Source organism: Balaenoptera borealis (assembly GCF_965194805.1).
Source record: "Balaenoptera borealis genome assembly, chromosome: 12".
NCBI classification, from domain to species: Eukaryota; Metazoa; Chordata; class Mammalia; order Artiodactyla; family Balaenopteridae; genus Balaenoptera; species Balaenoptera borealis.
In genome coordinates, this window is record NC_138869.1 from 64,444,926 (window position 1) to 64,467,677 (window position 22,752).

At 38.6% G+C, this 22,752-nt stretch overlaps 2 long non-coding RNA genes across 2 annotated transcripts in view; both read left to right on the plus strand.

The window, feature by feature from the left end:
- The window catches only part of LOC309608005, a 702,496-nt gene that overhangs the window by 280,031 nt on the left and 399,713 nt on the right, over window positions 1-22,752 (plus strand). The window lies entirely within an intron of this gene.
- The window catches only part of LOC309608012, a 336,604-nt gene continuing 323,169 nt past the window's right edge, over window positions 9,318-22,752 (plus strand). The window contains exon 1 of the long non-coding RNA XR_014232616.1: window positions 9,318-12,975. This is a non-coding gene — a long non-coding RNA (uncharacterized lncRNA). The remainder of the gene's footprint in view (window positions 12,976-22,752) is intronic.

Here is a 22,752-nt window from a genome sequence, read left to right on the forward strand (position 1 = left end):
AAGCTCTTCTCTCCCAGAATCGCATGGCTCACTTTCTCACTTTCTTTAGGACCTATTTCAATATCACCTTTGCCACAAGGTCTTCCATGATGATTTTTTATGAAAGAGCAACTCCACCCCCTTACTCCAGCATTCCCTCTTCCCCTCTCCCTGCTTTTTCTAAATTGCACATATTACCAGCTGACATATTATGTGTTTTTGTGTGTATTTATTTGTCTGCCCACCTCCACCAGAATATAAGTACTGTGAGGATCAAGGCTTTGTCTCTTGTGTTCACTGGTGTACCCCCCCAGCTCTCAGAATGGTGCCAGCTGCATAGTGGGTAAATAAAAATTTATTGACTGACTGCATGAACAAACAGAAAGAGTTCCTAGCACCTGAGCACTCAGAAGAAAGCCAATTCTTTAGAATGCCATCAATTACAGTTCCTCCAAAGAAGCTAGAGACATACCAGAACCACAGAATTCCAAACAAAACACACACACACACAAATGCATGCACATACACAGAGTAGGTACTGAAATTCTCATAATTGAATACAACTGCAATCACTTATAAGGTCCTCTGATAAACTTTACAAAGTTGCTAGTTTCAGTACCTCATCTTAAGTGTTGTTATATCTTGGACTAGGTTTGCACTTGAACCCTATCTGAGTAGTAAGGTCAAGGTTCTACTGCCTTTGGAGAAAAGTTTATACTAACATTTCTTGAAGAATTTTGGGAGAAAACTAGGTACTAAAGTTTAAGATGTACATGTCCTTCTACTAGGAATTCCATTCTGGGTATATAACCTAGTTTCCTACACTAGGTAAATAACCTAGTGTTCCATGTGTACACAGGGAGAGATGAATGGGAAATGTTTATTGCAGCATTATTTGTAATAGGGAGGAATTGGAAACAACCTAAATATCTACCAAAGGAGAATGGATGTATAAACTGTGGTCTATTCATACAGTAGAATACTAAGTGGCCTTCAGAATTAGAGACTCATTTATCAGCTTGGATAAATCTCAAAAGCATTGTTGAGCAAAAGAGCAAGTTGCAGGATGCATACCATGTAACAACACTTACATAAAGCTTGAAAGTGTGTGGCACGATACTCTATAGGATTTATGGAGACAAAAGCAGCAGAGTAAAAGTATAAAATGATAAATACCGAATTCAATAAGGTGGCTACCTCTAGATAGGGTGGGATGGAAGGAGGGGATGGAGGTCTTAACTGTATCTGCAATGACTTTTTTTTTTAATTTTATTAAAGTAAGTTGATTTACAATGTTAATTTCTTCTGTACAGCAAAGTGACTCAGTGACTCAGTTATACATATATATTGGTATATATGTCACAGGATTTTTTGTTTATCCATCCTACATAAAATAATTTGCATCTGCTAATCCCAAACTCCCAATCCTTCCCTTCCACCCCCCTTGGCAGCCACAAGTCTGTGAGTCTGTTTCTGTTTCATAGATATGTTGATTTGTATCATATTTTAGATGCCACATACAAGTGATATCATATGGTATTTGTCTTTCTCTCTCTGACTTACTTTCTTAACAAAGAAAATATTTCTGAAGGAAATGTGTCAAGGTTTTAAGATTTGCCAAAGCTTGGCAGCATTTTTCATTACTTCTCTCTGCTTTCCTATGTGCTTGAAATATTTCATAATAGAAAGAATTCTTTTCCCCAAATTAGGGAAAACCAGATAAAGAGCCCCCTTAACACAGTGTGATATTAATGAAGCTCGATTTTATTTACAAGGGCATTCCAGGTGGAGAAAATTGTATTTGCATAATTGCTTATTTTGGTAACACTAGTAGTCAGAGTTAAATTATGAAGGACTTTATAAGTCATGCTAAGCAGTTGGAATTTTATTCTGTTGGCAATGGAATGTCATTGAATTTTAAGCAAGGGAGTAACATGACTTGATTTACATTTTAGTGAGATCACTCTTGGGGAGCAATTTGGGGAATAGAATGGAAGACTGAAGTGAATGGGGGTAGTCAGACCAGTTTGGAGGCTTTTACAATGATCCAGGCAGAAGACAATGCAGTCCTGGACTCAGCTAATGGCATGGGTATGGAGAAAAGCAGATGAATGCAAAAGTTTTGGGGAAATAAAGTCAACAGGACTCTGATGGGCAAAGTACAGGAGAATGTCCAGGGTGCCTTTCAAGCTTCCAGCTTATTGGAATGAGGGGATCATGATGCACTAGGATAGGGAATTAGGGGGAAGCACAGATTTGGGAGTGGCCGGGAAGACAAAGAGTTAATGCATGTTGAATTCCAGCTGTCCTCAGACATCACTGGGGAGGATACACAAGAAGCAGGTATATCAACAGGTCTGCAGCTCTGGGAGAGAATTCAGAGCTAAAGATACATATTTGGTAAGTAGATATTCCACGTTCATGGAAGTGAATGAGATCTGTCTGGAGAGTACGGAGACAGAGATTAAGGAGAGAAGAGAACAAAGGAAGGAACTCTGAGATCACACAATTGAATGGGAGATGCCAAAGAGGATCCCACAAAGAAGACTGAGCAGAAATGGGTGGAACTGTGGAGGAAGAATCCAGAGATCATGGAAGGCAACTTCATGCCACGGAGCCTGACAGCTGGAATCGGTCAGCCCAACTCCTCCGCCCTCCCCAGCACTGGAATGATTGACAAGTGGCTCCTCCTTTTGAAGGTGAATTTCTCCATTTGGGCTTTGGGTGACTTGAAAGTGGATGTGTAAACCCATGAAGAACTTCGGTATGTTGTCAAGAAAAGTCTTAAGGGATCAATTTCCAGATCCTCAAATTCCATACGACCCCTCCTAAAACCGACCTTCCCGGGATTACACTATGAGTTAAGCAAAGTCTTTCCCCACTCCCCTTCAACAGTCACTTTCTTTTCTCTTCACAAAAGAAAGGCATTCTCCTCACATATACTTGGATACATTCCATAGGATATACAAACCTCTAAAGGGCCAAAGAAACAATTCAAGCTTTTAGTCTCAGCAAAGCCTTCCTGAATCAACTGGGCCTTGTGTGTTCTCCGAGCCTGCAGATTTCCGTGAAGGGCTCAGCATGGCTCTAGAATCCTGGGTTCCACATCTGCCTTTGTGGCCTCTTCCAATCCTCCATATCTCCCGCCACTTATTCTCATGTTCATTTCTGCACAGGCTTTGACCACCTTCCTGAGGGTACATCCTGGAAGCACCTGGCCTCAGCTTCTCTGGTGCTGTGGGAGGGTGGGAGCTCACATAGGTGAAATCCCACAGGTAAGGAAGGTAACTCTCTACAGGGCGATCCTGGAGCTGTGACACAGGCAAGTAAATGCTTCTCCCCTTATTCACAGAGAGGTGGTCTGACACATTTTGGCAGCAGCCAGGCTTCCATAGCAGAGGCCAGCAGGCAAAGCTCCCTTTCTTGCCCCTCTAACCCTGTCTCACTGTTCCCTGCAGGCAAGCCTTTGCCTCAGGCTCCACTTTTGGGGGAACCCAGGCTAAGAGAGTTGGAATGTTCTAAATTCAGATATTTTGTCAGATGGAGCAGAAGGAGTGAGGGCAATTTCATCTAACAACTTCCCTTCTCCCATTCCTAGACAACTGCCAAAAGGCACATCACCTTAGGGAGAGTGCTTACTAGGAGAGAAAGCAGAACATGAAAAGTACAAAAGGCCAGAGACAAACTCAAGGCAAAGGCTCTGAGCCTTCTATCTGTCCTAGAATTGAATATTTGAGACATGTGGAAGGCACACCAGGAAATCCAGCTAGCTAGGAGGTGCACCATCTCTGCATGTTTTCAATGAAAAGCATTTGGTGAGAACTCACATATATGCTTTCATGATCTGAAGGAGGAAGTGTAAAACTTCCTCAACCAGTCAGTGTTACAGCTTCAGGTAAAAGAACACATGTGAAGGTAAGTTAGCACCTTATAGTGTCTTGAACATTTATTGAGATGCATAGGAGAAACAAGTTCACTAACCTGTACTGAAATGTTACTGAATCCATATTCGCTTGTTTCTTAGTACAAGCCTCCTGTTTGTTGTCAACCACTCCTATGCTTGTTTATTCATTGCTATTATGCATACATTAAATTTAGATTAACTTGATAGAAATATGTTCTTGATTTCACTGTAAATAATGTTAAAAATCATTAATCCACCTCTTACAAGTTCCACATTTACTGGTGGCCCAAGACCTTCTTTTCTTTCTGCTGAGAATTTCCACAAAGCAGGTTAATCTGCACCTTTCAAGCAGAACATTTCCTTGTGAATGGAAATAGGAAAAAATGTTCCCCAAATCGATTGATGTAATGCCTGAAATTTAGAAAAATTATTCTAATTAATTTATCCTCCTCAGAAACAGATATGCTCCTTAATTCTCTCAAATGTATAAAGATAATTATATTCAACTTGAAATGAAATCACAGGCCTGTGTATAATATTGAAGCGTGTGACTCTCTGACCTCCATATATTTTTGAGGCAGTTTGAAATGACGTAGAAAATTAAAATTTAGGTGAATATATAGGTCTCCATTCACAGCCAATGGGAAAAATCCTAAAATACACACTTTCCAGTTTTGTGGAGTTGGTTTTTACTCAGTTGCCATCTAGTCTTAGCTCCATACACAGAAGTCTGTAAATGAAAGAAAAACAGGTACAATTAAGGGGTATTTGATAAGCCTTGATAAAGACTTCTTGGTGTATTTCCCAAGAAATGAGAAAGTTAATAATTCTAAATAATTCTAAAGACTAGCTAAAAAATACTGTGACAAGTCAGCACTTTTCTATGTTTTGCCTTAAATAAAATTAAAAAGTAGGTATAACAGTGGTCAATAGTTAGATTATAAAATATAATTTTTGATATATCACTATGAATCTGAGTATATAACTTGGAAAGAGTTTCTAAGAATTGAGTGATGTATAAAAATTATTCCACTTTCTTCTGTTTACTATTTAAATAATATCTCTCATGTAACATACAAAAAAGTAGGAATAGCATTGATGCTGAATCTTGTCTCATTCAAGCAATAAGTTATATTTATCTATGGACACATGACATAATTAGAAAAAAGAAAATGTTCACCTCACAAAGCAATGCAGTTCCCATAAAATTTTACTTTCTAGATTTAATAATCATCATAATCTTTAACAAATATATTGATTTGATAATCATGTATTTAAAATAATTATAACTTATACCAAGACTTCAGCCTTATCTTTGAGAAAATATTAAAATTTCCATTTACATACATATTTTTTTGCAGAGAAATTTGATAGAATAATGCATAAGACTTTTAAGCATGAAACTATATTTTGATACAATTCTATGAGGAAACTTGCATATTTCAAGGAGAAAAGATAATGATGGAAAATTTTCATCTGTAAAAGAGCTCACATATGTATTTTTTTGTAGATGATATCAAATCATGAATATCAAATCATTATGAAATTTAGATTTCTTTGTTTACATTAAAAGTGATGTAACAGTTTTGTTTTGTAACTGAAATATTTATTTGTATCAGAAATTACATCCTATTCAACTGTTTCAAATTATGATGAAAAATTTTAGATGTTTGCATGAAAATACATAAGGGGGTACATAGTTTTTAAAAATTTATTTGGGAGTTATGCAGGAAAAAGTATTTGAAGAGCACTATATTAGTTTCCACTTGCTACTGTAACATGTTACCACAAACTCAGTGACTAACACACATTTATTCTCACACATTTCTGTAGGTTGGAAGTCTGACATGTGTCTCACCGGGTTTAAAGCACAGTGTTAGCGAGACCTTCAAGATGGCAGAGGAGTAAGACGTGGAGATCACCTCCCTCACCATGAATACATCAGAAATACATCTACATGTGGAACAACTCCTACAGAACACCTACTGAACGCTGGCAGAACACCTCAGACTTCCCAAAAGGCAAGAAACTCCCCAAGTACCTGGTTAGGGTAAAAGAAAAAAGAAAAAACAGAGACAAAAGAATAGGGACAGGACCTGCACCTCTGGGAGGGAGCTGGAAAGAAGGAAAAGTTTCCACACACTAGGAAGCCCCTTCACTGACTGAGGCAGGGGGTGGTGGGGGGGAAGCTTCGGAGCCATGGAGAAGAGTGCAGCAACAGGGGTGCAGAGGGCAAAGTGGAGAGATTCCCGTACAGAGAATCAGTCCAGACCAGCACTCACCAGCCCAAGAGGCTTCTCTGCTCAACTGCTGAGGCAGATGGGGGCTGGGAGCTGAGGCTGGGGCTTTGGAGGTCAGATCCTAGGGAGAGGACTGGGGTTGGCTGCATGAACACAGGCTGAAGGGGACTAGTGTGCCACAGCTAGTTGGGAGGAAGTCCGGGGAAAAGTCTGGACCTGCCTAAGAGGCAAGAGACCATTGTTTCGGGATGTGCGAGGAGAGGGAATTCAGACCACCACTTAAACGAGCTCCAGAGAAAGGCACGAGCTGCGGCTATAAGCGCAGACACCAGAGATGGTCATGAGATGCTAAGGCTGCTGTTGTGGCCACCAAGAAGCCTGTGTACAAGTACAGGTCACTATCCACACCTCCCCTCCCAGGAGCCTGTGCAGCACGCCACTGTCAGTGTCCCGTGATGCAGGGACAACTTCCCTGGGAGAATGCACGGCACACCTCAGGCTGTTGCAACATCACTCTGACCTCTGCTGCTGCAGGGTCACCCCACATTCTGTACCCCTCCCTCCCCCCTGGCCTGAGTGAGCCAGAGCCCCCTAATCAGCCACTGCTTTAACCCCGTCCTGTCTGGGCAGGAACAGACGCCCTCAGGCAACCTACATGCAGAGGTGGGGCCAAGTCCAAAGCTGAACCCCAGGAGTTGTGTGAACAAAGAAGAGAAAGGGAAATCTCTCCCAACAGCCTCAGGAGCAGCGGATGAAATCTCCACAATCAACCTGACATACCCTGCATCTGTGGAATATCTGAATAGACAACGAATCCTCCCAAAATTGAGGTGGTGGACTTTGGGAGCAACTATAAACTTGGGCTTTGCTTTCTGCATCTAATTTGTTTCTGGTTTTATGTTTATCATAGTTTAGTATTTAGAGTTTATTATCATTGGTAGATTTGTTTATTGATTTGGTTGCTCCCTTCCTCCATTTTTTTTATATACAGATTTTTTTTTCCTTTTTCTCTTTCTGTGAGTGTGTATGTGCATGCTTCTTTGTGTGATTTTGTCTGTATAGCTTTGCTTTTACCATTTGTCCTAGGGTTCTGTCTGTCTCTTTTTTGTTTCAGTGTTTGTTTTAGGTTTTTTTGTTTCTGTTTTTTTGGTTTTTAGTATAGTTTTTAGTGCTGTTATCATTGGTGGATTTGTTTTTTGGTTTGGTTGTTCTCTTCTTTCTTCTTTTTCTTTTATCTTTTCCTATTACTTTTTAATTTTTTTATTTTTAATAATTATTTTTTATTTTAATAACTGTATTTTGTTTTATTCTTTCTTCTTTTCTTTTTTTCCCCCTTTTCTTTTGAGTCATGTGGTGACAGGATCTTGGTACTCCGGCTGGGTGTCAGGCCTTTGCCTCTGAGGTGGTAGAGCCGAGTTCAGGACATTGGTCCACAAGAGACTTCCTGGCTCCGTGTAATATCAAATGGCGAAAGCTGTCCCAGAGATCTCCATCTCAACACTAAGACCCAGATCTACTCAACGACCAGCAAGCTATAGTGCTGGGCACAATATGCCAAACAACTAGCAAGACAGGAACACCACCCCACCCATTAGCAGAGAGGCTGCCTAAAATCATAATAAGGTCACAGACACCCCAAAACACACCACTGGACGTGGTCCTGCCCACCAGATAGACAAGATCCAGCCTATCCACAAGAACACAGGCACTAGTCCCCTCCACCAGGAATCCTACACAACCCACCGAACCAACCTTAGCTACTGGGGGCAGACACCAAAAACAATGGGAACTATGAACCTGCAGCCTGTGAAAAGGAGACCCCAAACACAGTAAGTTAAGCAAATGAGAAGACAGAGAAACACACAGCAGATGAAGGTGCAAGATAAAAACACAACAGACCAAACAAATGAAGAGGAAACAGGCAGTCTACCTGAAAAAGAATTCAGAGTAATGACAGGAAAGATGATAAAAAACCTTGGAAATAGAATGGAGAAAATACAAGACTTTTAACAAGGACCTAGAAGAACTAAAGAGCAAACAAACAATGATGAACAACACAATAAATGAAATTAAACATTCTCTAGAAGGAATCAATAGCAGAATAACTGATGCAGAAGAACGGATAAGTGAACTGGAAGGTAAAATAGTGGAAATAACTACTGCAGAGCATAATAAAGAAAAAACAATGAAAAGAATTGAGGACAGTCTTAGAGACTTCTTGGACAACATTAAACGCACCAACATTCAAATTATAGGGGTCCTGAAGAAGAAGAGAAAAAGAAAGGGACTGAGAAAATATTTGAAGAGATTATGGTTGAAGAGTTCCCTAATATGGGAAAGGAAATATTAATCAAGTCCAGGAAGTGCAGAGAGTAGAGTCCCATACAGGATAAACCCAAGGAGAAACACACCAAGACACATATTAATGAAACTACCAAAAATCAAATACAAAGAAAAAATATTAAAAGGAGCACGGGAAAAACAACAAATAACATACAAGAGAATCCCCATAAGGTTAACAGCTGAACTTTCAGCAGAAACTCTGCAAGCCAGAAGAGAGTGGCAGGACATATTTAAACTGATGAAAGGGGGAAAACTACAACAAAGATTACTCTGCCCAGCAAGGATGTCATTCAGATTTGATGGAGAAATTAAAACCTTTACAGACAAGCAAAAGCTAAGAGAATTCAGCACCACCAAACCAGCTTTAAAGGAGCTTCTCTAGGCAGGAAACACAAGAGAAGGAAAAGACCTACAATAACAAAGCCAAATCAATTAAGAAAATGGTAATAGGAACATACATATGGATAATTACTTTAAATGTAAATGGATTAAATGTTCCAACCAAAAGACATAGACTGGTTGAATGGATACAAAAACAAGATCCGTATATATGTTGTCTATTAGAGACGCACTTCAGCCCTAGAGACACGTACAGACTGAAAGTGAGGGGACAGAAAAAGATATTCCATGCAAATGGAAATCAAAAGAAAGCTGGAGTAGCAATTCTCATATCAGACAAAATAGACTTTAAAATAAAGACTATTACAAGAGACAAAAAAGAACACTACATAATGATCAAGGGATCAATCCAAGAAGAAGACATGACAATTGTAAATGTTTATGCACCCTATATAGGAGCACCTCAATACAAAAGGCAAATACTAACAGCCAGAAAAGAGGAAATCGACAGTAACACAATCATAGTAGGGGACTTTAACACCCCACTTTCACCGATGGAGATAATCCAAAATGAAAATAAATAAAGAAACACAAACTTTAAATGATACATTAAACAAGATGGGCTTAAATGATATTTATAGGACATTCCATCCAAAAACAACAGAATACACATTCTTCTCAAGTGCTCATAGAACATTCTCCAGGATAGATCATATCTTGGGTCACAGATCAAGCCTTGATAAATTTAAGAAAATTGATATCGCATCAAGTATCTTTTCTCACCACAATGCTATGAGACTAGATATCAATTACAGGAAAAACTCTGTAAAATATACAGAAACATGCAGGCTAAACAATACACTACTTAATAACCAAGAAATTGCTGAAGAAATCAGAGGAAATCAAAAAATTCCTAGAAACGAAAGACAATGAAAACACGATGACCCAAAACCTATGGTATGCAGCAAAAGCAGTTCTAAAAGGGAAGTTTAGAGCAATACAATCCTACCTTAAAAACAAGAAACATCTCAAATAAACAACCTAACCTTACACCTAAAGCAATTAGAGAAAGAAAAACAAAAAAAACCCAAATTTAGCCAAAGGATAGAAATCATAAAGATCAGATCAGAAATAAATGAAAAAGAAATGAAGGAAATGATAGCAAAGATCAATAAAACTAAAAGCTGGCTCTTCAAGAAGATTAGCAAAATTGATAAACCATTAGCCAGACTCATCAAGAAAAAAAGGGAGAAGACTCAAATCAATAGTATTAGAAATGAAAAAGGAGAAGTAACAACAGACACTGCAGAAATACAAAGGATCATTAGAGATTACTAAAAGCAACTATACACCAATAACATGGACAACCTGGAAGAAATGGACAGATTCTTAGAAATGCACAAGATTCCGCGACTGAACCAGGAAGAAATAGAAAATATGAACAGACCAATCACAAGCACTGAAATTGAAACTGTGATTAAAAATCTTCCAACAAACAAAAGCCCAGGACCAGATGGCTTCACAGGTGAATTCTATCAAACATTTAGAGAAGAGCTAACACCTATCCTTCTCAAACTCTTCCAAAATATAGCAGAGGGAGGAACACTCCCAAACTCATTCTATGAGGTCACCATCACCCTGATAGCAAAACCAGACAAAGAAGTCACAAAGAAAGAAAACTACAGGCCAATATCACTGATGAACATAGATGCAAAAATCCTCAACAAAATACTAGCAAACAGAATCCAACAGCACATTAAAAGGATCATACACCATGATCAAGTGGGGTTTATCCCAGGAATGCAAGGATTCTTCAGTAAATGCAAATCAATCAATGTGATACACCATATTAGAACATTGAAGGAGAAAAACCATATGATCGTCTCAATAGATGCAGAGAAAGCTTTTGACAAAATTCGACTCCCATTTATGATAAAAACCCTTCCAGAAAGTAGGCATGGAGGGAACTTACCTCAACACAATAAAGGCCATATATGACAAACCCACAGCCGACATCATCCTCAATGGTGAAAAACTGAAATCATTTCCACTTGTCAGGAACAAGACAAGGTTGCTCACTCTCACCACTATTATTCAAATTAGTCTTGGAAGTTTTAGCCACAGCAATCAGAGAAGAAAAAGAAATAAAAGGAATCCAAATCGGAAAAGAAGAAGTAAAGCTATCACTGTTTGCAGACTACATGATATTATACATAGAGAATCCTAAAGATGCTGTGAGAAAACTACTAGAGCTAATTAATGAATTTGGTAAAGTAGCAGGATACAAAATTAATGCGCAGAAATCTCTTGCATTCCTATACACTAATGATGAAAAATCTGAAAGTGAAATGAAGAAAACACTCCCATTTACCATTGCAACAAAAAGAATAAAATACCTAGGAATAAACCTACCTAAGGAAACAAAAGACCTGTATACAGAAAACTATAAGACACTGATGAAAGAATTTAAAGATGATGCAAACAGATGGAGAGATATACCATGTTCTTGGATTGGAAGAACCAACATTGTGAAAATGACTATACTACCCAAAGCAATCTACAGATTCAATGCAATCCTTATCAAACTACCAATGGCATTTTTCACAGAACTAGAAAAAAATTTTTCACAATTTGTATGGAAACACAAAAGACCCCGAATAGCCAAAGCAATCTTGAGAAAGAAAAACAGAGTTGGAGGAATCATGCTCCCTGACTTCAGATTATACTACAAAGCTACAGTAATCAAGAGAGTATGGTACTGGCACAAAAACAGAAATATAGATCAATGGAACAGGATAGAAAGCCCAGAGATAAACCCACGAACATATGGTCACCTTATCTTTTCTAAAGGAGGCAAGAATATATAATGGAGAAAAGAGAGCCTCTTCAATAAGTGGTGCTGGGAAAACTGGACAGCTACATGTAGAAGAATGAAATTAGAACATTTCCTAACACCATACACAAAAATAAACTCAAAATGGATTAAAGACCTAAATGTAAGGCCAGAGACTATAAAGCTCTTAGAGGAAAAATAGGCGGAACACTCTATGACATAAATCACAGCAAGATCCTTTTTGACTCACCTCCTAGAGAAATGGAAGTAAAAACACAAATAAACAAATGGGACCTAATGAAACTTAAAAGCTTTTGCACAGCAAAGGAAACCATAAACAAGATGGAAAGGCAGCACTCAGAATGAGAAAAAATATTTACAAATGAAACAACTGACAAAGGATTAATCTCCAAAATTTACAAGCAGCTCATGCAGCTCAATAACAAAAAAACAAACAGCCCAATCCAAAAATGGGCAGAAGACATAAACAGACATTTTTCCAAAGAAGATATACAGATTGCCAGAAAACACATGAAAGGATGCTCAACATCACTAATCATTAGAGAAATGCAAATCAAAACTATAATGAGGTATCACCTCACACCAGTCAGAATGGCCATAATCAAAAAATCTACATACAATAAATGCTGGAGAGGGTGTGGAGAAAAGGGAACACTCTTGCACTGTTGGTGGGAATGTAAATTGATGCAGCCACTATGGAGAACAGTATGGAGGTTCCTTAAAAAACTAAAAATAGGACTACCATACGACCCAGCAATCCCACAACTGGGCATATACACTGAGAAAACCATAATTCAAAAAGAGTCATGTACCACAATATTCTTTGCAGGTCTATTTACAATAGCCAGGACATGGAAGCAACCTAAGTGTTCATTGAGAGATGAATGCATAAAGAAGATGTGGTATATATATACAATGGAATGTTACTCAGCCATAAAATGAAATGAAGTTGAGCTATTTGTAGTGAGGTGGATGGAGTTAGAGTCTGTCATACAGAGTGAAGTAAGTAAGAAAGAGAAAAGCAAATACCGTATGCTAACACATACATATGGAATCTAAAATTTTAAAAAAAGGAAAAAAAGGTTCTGAAGAACCTAGGAGCAGGACAGGAATAAAGACGCAGACGTAGACAATGGACTTGAGGACATGGGGGCAGGGGAAGGGTAAGCTGGGATGAAGTGAGAGAGCGGCATGCACATATATACACTATCAAATGTAAAATAGATAGCTAGTGGGAAGAAGCCACATAGCACAGGGAGATCAGCTCTGTGCTTTGTGACCACCTAGAGGGGTGGGATAGGGAGGGTGGGAGGGAGGTGCAAGAGGGAAGGGATATGGGGATATATGTATATGTATAGCTGATTCACTTTGCTATACAGCAGAAACTAACAACAACAACAACAAAAAAAGCAAAGTGTTAGCAGGGTTTTATTCCTTCATGGGGATCTAGGAGCAAGTTCATTTCCTTGCCTTTTCTGGCTTCTAAAGCCACCCATGTTCCCTGACTTGAGAACCCATTCCTCCATCTGCAGAGCCAGCAATGTGGGCCCAGGTCCTTCTCACACTGCTGTCTCCCTGTCTCTCTCCTGTCTCCCTTTGTGATCACAGTGGACCCACCCAGATAATCCAGGATAATCACCTATGTTAAATCCACTGATCATCAATTGTAATTCCATCTTCAGCTTAATCCCTTTCTGCCACAACCTGACCTAACATGCAGGGATCAGGACATGGACATCTTTTGGGGCATTATTCTGCCTGCCACAGCCACTGCTCTCTCATTCCCACCCATTTCTTCATTTTCTGCTACAACACACTGTCAATTATTCTCTTTCTTTATATTACCAACTCCTTTCTACTTGTTTCTTCCTCAGGAGTAGAGAATACATCTATCTTATTCACCATGTGGCCTATTTGTCATGCATAAATGAATAGATAACAAAAATCATTTAAACAAAGCCTTCTGTCCAGTTTGAACTCCCCAGATAATGCCCTACCTCTCTCTACCCCTTCACAGCCATAAATGGATGTTGAATTCTGTCAAATTCTTTTTCTGCATCTATGGAGATGATCATATGATTTCTCCCCTTAATTTTGTTCATGTGGTATATCACATTGATTGATTTGTGGATATTGAATCATCCTTGCATCACTGGAATAAATCCCATGATTATGGCATATGATCCTTTTAATGTGTTGTTGAATTTGGTTTGCTAATATTTTGTTGAGGATTTTTGCATATGGGTTCATCAGGGATATTGGCCTATAATTTTCTTCTCTTGTGGCATCTTTGGTTTTGGTATCAGGGTAATGTTGGCCTCATAAAATGAGTTTGTAAATGTTCCTTCCTCTTCTAATTTTTGGAAGAGTTTGAGAAGGATTGGTGTTAATTCTTCTTTGGGTGTTTTGTAGAATTCATCAGTGAAGCCATCTGGTCCTGGACTTTTGTTTGTTGGAATGTTTTTCATTACTGTTTCAATCTCCTTACTGGTGACTGGTCTGTTCAGATTTTCTATTTCTTCATGATTAAGTCTTGGTAGGTTGTATGTTTCTAGAAATCCACCCATTTCTTCTAGATTGTCCACTTTTCTGGAATATAATTATTTGTAATAGGTTTTTTTGGTCCTTTGTATTTCTATAGTTATCAAAACATCTCTTTCATTTCTGATTTTGAGTCCTGTCTCCTTTTCTTCAGGAGAATCTAGCTAAGTGTTTGTCAATTTTGTTTATCTTTTCAAAGAACCAGCTTTTAAAATCATTTGGTCTTTTCTACTGTCTTTTTATTCTCTATTTCATTCATTTCCATTCTGATCTTTGTTATTTTCTTCCTTCTACTAACTTTGTGGTTTGTTTGTTCCTTTTCTAATGGCTTGAGATATAAAGTTTTTTATTTGAGATTTGTCCTGTTTTTTGATGTAGGCATTTATTGCTATAAACTTCCCTCTGAGAACTGCTTTCATTGCATCATGTAACTTTTGGTATTATATATTTCCATTTTCGTTTGTCTTAAGGTATTTTTTGATTTCTCTTTTGAGTTCTTCTTTTACCCACTGATTGTATAGTAGCATGTTTTTTAATCTCCACTTATTTGTGAATTTTCTAGCTTTCTTCTTGTAATTAATTTCTAGTTTTATTTCACTGTGGTCAGAAAAGGTGCTTGATAAGATCAAGTTCATTTTCTTAAATTTATTAAGACATTGTGTAACCTAACATATGACTTATTCTGAAGAATATTCCATGTGCCCTTGAGAAGAATGTGTATTCTGCTGCTGTTGGATGAAATGCTCTGTAGATGACTGTTAAGTCCATCTTGTCTAATGTGTCATTTTGTCATTTAAGGCCAATGATTCTTTATTGATTTTCTATATGGAATATCTACTCATTTTTGACAGTGGGATATTGAAGTCCCCTACCATTATTGTATGCAATCTATTTCTCCCTTCAGGTCTATTAATATCTGCTTTCTATACTTAGGTGCTTCTATGTTGGGTGCATAAATATTTACAAATGTTGTATCATCTTGTTGGATTGACTGCTTTATCATTATATAATGCCCTTCTTTGTTTCTTATTACAGTCATTGACTTAAAATCTAATTTGTCTGATACAAGTATAGTTACTCCAGCTTTCATTTAGTTTCTATACGCATGGAATATCTTTTTCCATCTCTTCACTTTCAATCTGTCTATATCCCTACCCAGGCATATGGAATGATTCTCAACATCACTAATCATCAGGGAAATGCAAATTAAAATCACAATGAGATATCACCTCACACATGTTAAGATGGCTATTATCAAAAAGACCACAAATAACAAATTTTGGCAAGGATGCAGAGAAAAGGGAACCATTGTACATTGTTTGTGGGAATGTAATTTGGTGCAGCCACTAAGGAAAACAGTATGGGGTTTCCTCAAAAAACTGAAAATAGAACTACCATATGATCCAGCATATGGGATATATCCTGAGTATATACCTAAAGAAAATGAAAACACTAATTCAAAAAGATACATGAACCCCAATGTCTACAGAAGTGTTATTTACAATCATCAAGATATGGAAGCAACCTAAGTGTCCATCAAAAGATGAATGGATAAAGAATATGTGGTGAATATATATATATATATAGAGAGAGAGAGAGAGAGAGAATATTACTCAGCCATAAAAAAGAATGAAATTGTGCCATTTGCAACAATGTGGATGGACCTAGAGAGTATAATGTTTAATGAAATAAGTCAGACAGAGAAAGACAAATACTCTGTGTTACCACTGATATGTGGAATCTAAAAAATAAAACAAACAAATGTATGTAACAAAATAGAAACAGACTCACAGATATAGAAAACAAACTAGTGGTTACCAGTGGGGAGAAGGAAGGGGGAGCTGCAACAGAGATTTGGGATTAAGAGATACAAGCTACTATGTATAAAATAGATAAGCAACAAGAATGTATTGTACAGTACAGGGAAATATAGCCATTGTTTTGTAATAACTTTAAATGGAGTATAATCTATAAAAATATTGAATCTCTATGTTGTACACCTGAAACTAATAAAATATTGTAAATCAACTATACTTCAATTAAATAAATACATAAATAAATAAATACAAGCTCAAACAACAACAACAAAACGTGTACAGTGTGATGATCTGACATACATATACTTTGTGAAATGATTACCATTCTCAAGTTAATTAACTCATCCAACATGTCACATGGTTACCATTTTTTTTGGGTGTGTGTGGTGAGAACACTTAAGATCTACTCTCTTAGCAAATTTCAAGCATACATTACAGTATTGCTAACTATAGTCACTATGCTGTACATTAGATCTCCAGAAATGTTTCATCTTATAACTTAAAACTTGTACCCTTTGACCACTATCTCCCCATTTCGTCCATGCCTCCAGCCCTACAACCACCATTCTGCTCTGTTTCTCTAAATTTGACTTCTTTTCCTTTTATACTATATTTCCTATGAATTTCAAGAAGTCTCAATAAATAAAGGATATATTTCAGGGTCAAAATTCTTTGGATTTATACCTTTATGAACACTGACTTTTTAAAAAATAAATATAAATCATTAGCATAATTCCAATATATCTACATACTTACTCAAAAGAAGTCTACATAAGGATATTTATTGATGCATTATTTGTAATACAAATACCACAACTGCAGAAATACCACAAATGTTCAAAAAATAAAAGTAATTATTGGTAAGCATGGATTTAATATTGCATTTTGTTACTGTGTTCTGGCTGTTTTATAATTGGTTTTTTCCCTTCTTCTCTTGCTCTCTTTCTTTGTGATTTGATGATTTACTGTAGGGATATGCTTAGATTCCTTTCTCTTTGTCTTTTGTATATCTACTATAGGTTTTTGCTTTGTGGTTACCATGAAGCTTCCATAATAAAACACCTTAGAGTTATAACACCCTATTTTTAGCTGATGATAACTTACATCTGAACATATTCTAAAGCTCTAGCCCCCCTCTCGAGTTTTATGTGTTTGATGTCACAATTTATATCTTTTTATCCAGTGTATACCCTAATAAATTTTTGTAGTTATAGTTATTATTGCTACTTTTGTCTTCTGACATTCATACTAGATTTATAAATGATTAACACAGCACCATTACTATATTAAATTATTCTGAAATTAACTATATATTTACCTTTAGCAGCAAAATTTATACTTTCATATGCTTTTCTGTTACTAATTAGTACCCTCTTGTGTCAACTTAAAGAAATTCCTTTAACATTACTTATAAGGCTGGTTAATGGTAATGAACTTCTTCATTTTTCACTTGTCTGGAAAATTCTCTGTATATCCTTATTCTGAAGAATATCTTTGCTGGGTAGAATTTTGTGGTTGGCAGTTTTTGTCTTTTACCACTTTGAATGTACTGTGCCACTCCCTTCTGGCCCGCAAAAAATCTGCTAAAAATTTGATAGTCTTATGAGGATTCCCTTGTACATAACAAGTTGTTTCTCTTGTTGCTTTTAAGATTCTCTCCTTGTCTTTAACTTTTGACAATTATAATGTGTCTCAGTGTGGATCTCTTTGGATTCATCTTCTTTGGAACCCTCTCTGGGCTTCCTGGATCTGGATGTGTGTTTTTTCCCCAAGTTAAGGAAGTTTTCAGCCATTATTTCTTCAAGTTTTCTCCCCCTTTCTCTCTCTCTTCTTCTGGGACCTCCATAATGTGAATATTGGTCCATTTGATTTTTTCCCCATAAGACCCTAAACTTGTCTTCACTCTTTTCATTCTTTTTTCTTTTTCTCCTCTGACTGAATTAATTCCACTGCCCTGTCTTCATGTTGGCTGATCTTTTATTCTGCTTGATCTAGTCTACTGTTGAAACCTTCTATTGAATTTTTCAGTTCAGTTATTGTATCCTTCAGTTCTATCATTTCTGTTTGGTACTTTCTTGTATTTTCTATCTCTTTGTTAAAATTCTCACTTTGTTCATGCATTGTTTTTCAGATCTCAGTGGGCATCTTTATGATCATTATTTTGAACTCTTTATTGGATAAATCAGTTATCTCCATTTCTTTAAGGTCTTTTTCTGAGGTTTTATCTTGTTCTTTCATTTGAAATACATTTCTCTCTTCATTTTCTTGACTCTCTGTGGTGGTTTCTGTGCATTAGATAAATCAGTCACCTCTCCCAATCTTGACAGGGGGACCTTGCGTAGGAGATGAAACTTATTGTTCAACCATGCCCTAGCTCCTGGTTGTCTCTGAAACCTTTGTGACTGTCCAAGCTGCCTTCTTTGTTCTTAGTGGTTCCCAGTAGTTGAGGGTGTGCAAAGGTCTTTCAGTGTCTCAAAGGGGGAGATTCTTATTCAGTACCTAGATTCAGGCTAATTGGAACCCAGACAGTCTCCTCAGACAGCAACTTTTAACATATACAATATGCCTCTTTCAGAAGGTGACTGAGAGATGGCTGTTTTTGTCTGTTCCCTCTGCATTTAGCTCTGGGATTATAGCAAGTTAAGAACTGTTTCTTTGTTTGCTTCCATCCCATTGAACCCATGGACACCAGACCCACTGGCCACCAGAGCCAGGTTATCAAGAGATGTGTCCTCTTTGCAGCAGCCATAAATGTGGGGGCACCAGGTATGTGCAAAAGCTCCTTTCACAGAGACACCAGGGACCTGGGGTGGGGCAGAGGGAGAGCATGAAGAATGTGCCTTCTGGCCTCCCCATTCTCTGGGGAAGATAGCAGTCATGCCCTAGATGTGTGTTAAATTAGAAGCCTGCCCCTCAGGCCACAGGTTTTAAGATCTGCAAATAGACCTCTTTCATGGAAAGACTTGGCATTTCAGCCTGCGGCCTCTGTGCTATGCCCTGGTGGCATAGCTGTTTAAGAACTGTATCTTACAGTTCTTAAGCAGCCCTATGGGTAAGCCCTCTGGCTACCAGAGCCAGGCAACCAAGGGGTGCATCCCCTGGTTGGCAGCCACAATAGCCAGGGTGCCAGACATGTGTACAAGCCCCTTTACAAGTGATACCAGTGACCTGGAGTGAAGCAGAGGGAAAGCACAAAGGTGGTGCCCACCAGTCATCCCAGTCTCTGGGGAAGATTGCAGTCATGCCCTAGATGTGTGTTAAATCAGAAGCCTGTCCCTTGGGCCACAAGTTTTAAGATCTGCAAATGGGCCTCTTTCATGAAAAGACTGGATGTTTCAGTCTGCAGCCTCTTTGCTGAGTCCTCATGAAGCTGTTAAGAACTGTCTTAGTTCACAACAGCCTTGTGGGTCTTGGGACATAAACCCCATAAGCTTTCAGAGCTGGATGTTTTGGAAGACCATGTCTCAGGTGAAAGTCTTAAAAGTTGGGGCATCAGATATGGGATCCAAACCCTTCACTTCTCAGAGAGAACAGAGAGTGTGAGTTCCCTCCCAGTTGTATGCTGCCATAGCGGAGATGGATTTTTGGTGACATTGTGTCTCAGCCTCTCCTACCATTTCAAAGTGGGTTTTTCTCATTTTCCTGCTGTGTAGAAGTCACTCAGCTTGTTTCTCTCGGAGGGAATTATCCCATATGTTGTTGTAGATTCAGTGTGTCTCTGGGAAGACTGAGTTCAGGAGCCTCCTGTGTCACCTTCTTGAACTGAACTCTCCCAATCTCTGGAATTATAAGAAAATTTTTAACCATTCCCATGTAAGTTCTATTCTAGAGCTAATATTAAACCTTTAGAGAACATTTCAACATTCAAAGGACATTTCCAATTTCTTTAAGTGTTTATCAGATTTGTAATCTTATGTAAATTATAAGACTTTTATATCCTTATAATTGACTTTTTTCTATTTTCCTTTTGAACCCTTTAAACAGTAACCAATTTGTTTGGACATATTAGCTATATTTAATTATAAACAGTTTTTACATATATTGTACCATTTGATCTTACCATTAAAGTAATTTCAGTATGATGTTGCTTTTGAACACTGGAATCTACACTCTGGAAATGTGTTCAGTAGCCCATAATGTGGGTCCTGAAGACCCAAGGCCGAGAAACTAGGATCACAGAGGGTATTATGCATGGTCCCCCATGTGAGGAATGCTATAGGGATTTCTCTTTGGCAGAGACCAAAGGGCAAGCTTCCTACTAAAGGCATTTATAACATGCTAACAAATAACCATAGGGTGTATTTACAAGATATGTGAGACAGCCTGACAGGCACAAACTGATGAACATCAAAGACAAGGTAAGTGGGCTATTTCCTATTTACTCATGAGAAACAAACAGCTCTAGTGGAAAATTTTAAGCTTTTTCTCACTGGATTCCATCACTTGAAAAAAATCACAGAATTTTTCCCTGGAAATATCTTTAGAGATCATCTAGCTCAACATCGCCCCCTTCCTAGTTTTATTTCATACTTCATTTACCCATTTACTGGCACAGACAGATGCCTCTAAATTTCTATACACATAAACATTTGTGCATGAATATTCAATTTGAAAGTTACACAGGATGTGCTCATTAGAGATTATGTGACTTCCTTTGCATCTTTCCTCCTTAAAGTTCTAAGGCAATGACCTTTCTTGAGTTAACATTAGAAAAAGGACAATATTTGATTCTGAGAAACCTAAATACTAAGGGAGCACGGAGCTGTGGGACAGAGAAGAGGCAAAACCGTAGCAGGCACGTGTGAGAATCTGAGGGTTGAAGGAGGTGCAGAAGGACCTCCCAGGCCCTCAGTGCATCTAAGAAGATGAGCAGAGGGCTCGCCACGTGGAGAAGTGGGAAAGGAATTGGGCTGCTATGACAGAACCTCGGTTTTAAAAAAATATCATGGTCAACATTCTTTCCAGGTCCAATTGCTGTCATTTGAAGTAAGAGAATTTGAATATCATCCCCTTTGCCTGCCACCACTGTCCTTGCTGAGCAGCAGAGAAAAAGCTGGGTTTGGGGCAGGGATGGGGGGAATTTCAGGTTCCAGTTTCAGTTCTGATTCAAGCTTGTTGTGTTACTTGGAAACAGCCTAACCTTCCTGGCCTCAGTTTCCTCACTTGGTTACCTGAGGTTAGACTAGTGACTGCAATAAGATCCCTTCCAGCTCAAATACCCTGTGATTACACATGTGAGTATCTCCTGACCAGAGCCTTGCCTTAACATAGGCTGCCAAAATGGAATCAGTGAAACATGAGTCCAGTGGGCTCCTGCCTGAGTGTAGCAGAAGGACCTCAGGGGAGCCCGGTGTCTCCCCTAAAGCTTTTGCCTAAAACGAGGTCCACCCCAGCTCAGTTTTAGAAGCTGCATCTCCCACAAGGCTGAAGAGCTTGACTGAATATTGCAAATCTGAAATACAACTCATTCACTCTGTAAATACAAATGCCAGGCTCGTACAAATGCCAGGCTTGGGTGGGAGCTGGGGGTAAGAAGATGAAAGGTAGGAGGGCAGAGACAACTTGTGCTGTGTGCGTGGCAGAGAGGAGATGTGAGGGAGATCTGGGGAGGCGGACAGATTGGGGAACTCCCTGCAAGGAGTGGGGGTTTCCCAAGAAGCCTGCACAGCCATGGAGCAGGCGCAGGAGCATGAGCATTTGTAAGATGGTAACGGGCAAAGAGCGTTTGCAGGCAAAAGGAACTGTTTCGATAAAGGGAGAGTGAAGGGCATTGCTGTTTAAAGAAATGCTGGAAAATGTACTAAAGCTAGAATGTAGGGTGTCGGATTACAGCTGTAGGCAACAGCCGCGATGGAGAGGTTTTCAAGCAGGAGGTGGAGAGACATGGATTTGTTTCTAGGAGGGAAATGACAGCAGCTCGGAGGATGGAAGGGGCTGGTGAAAGGCTGGAGGAAGGAGACCAGACAAGGGGCTCCAGCAAGCAGAAAACCAGCTCATCCTGGCTCACACCACTTGCCATTTGCAGGACGGTATCTGAATTATATTCACACAGCCATCTGGTTTGGTCAGTGGTAGATACATACAGAGGTGCAGAGAGACTTTCCAGAAGCCATCATGAGAATCAGCCAAATCTCTAGACCAACAGTGACAGTCTTGTTACAGAAATAAGACCATCATAATTCTTATTGTACAATTTATTGCAGAAATTCATAGTATGCTACTGTGCCTGTTGTAACGCACATCCACAGAGAAGACTCCCAAAATGGATGTTCATTTCGCCATCATGGTCCTCTTCCCTCTACTGCTGACCTTGCCTGAACACTGGACATCTGGGCGCTGGGGTATATTTTGGTAGAAAGTTGATAGATATCATTTCCAGGCTTCGTTTTTGTTCTTGTTTTTGTTTTTACAGGGACCATCCAAGCTAATTAATTTCATAGAATCACATAAGTATACAGAAAACTCAGGTCTGGAGCAAATAGGAAAATTTAACTCAAGATTCCCATTTCTTCCTACTAGCTTCCACTTCTTATTCTTAACAATCACTCAAAAACCTGATGGTGTGAGACTGCTGTAACCCTGGGAGATATCTGTGAAATACCAAATGAAATGGCCCTTTCAGATTTCTACAGGAAGCCAGTCCCTCCCGCACCCCTTGCCTCGGGATCTCATAATGCTCTATGAAAGCAAAGCTCATTAAGGCTCCCCTTGTACAGTGAGCAGCATTATTATTCT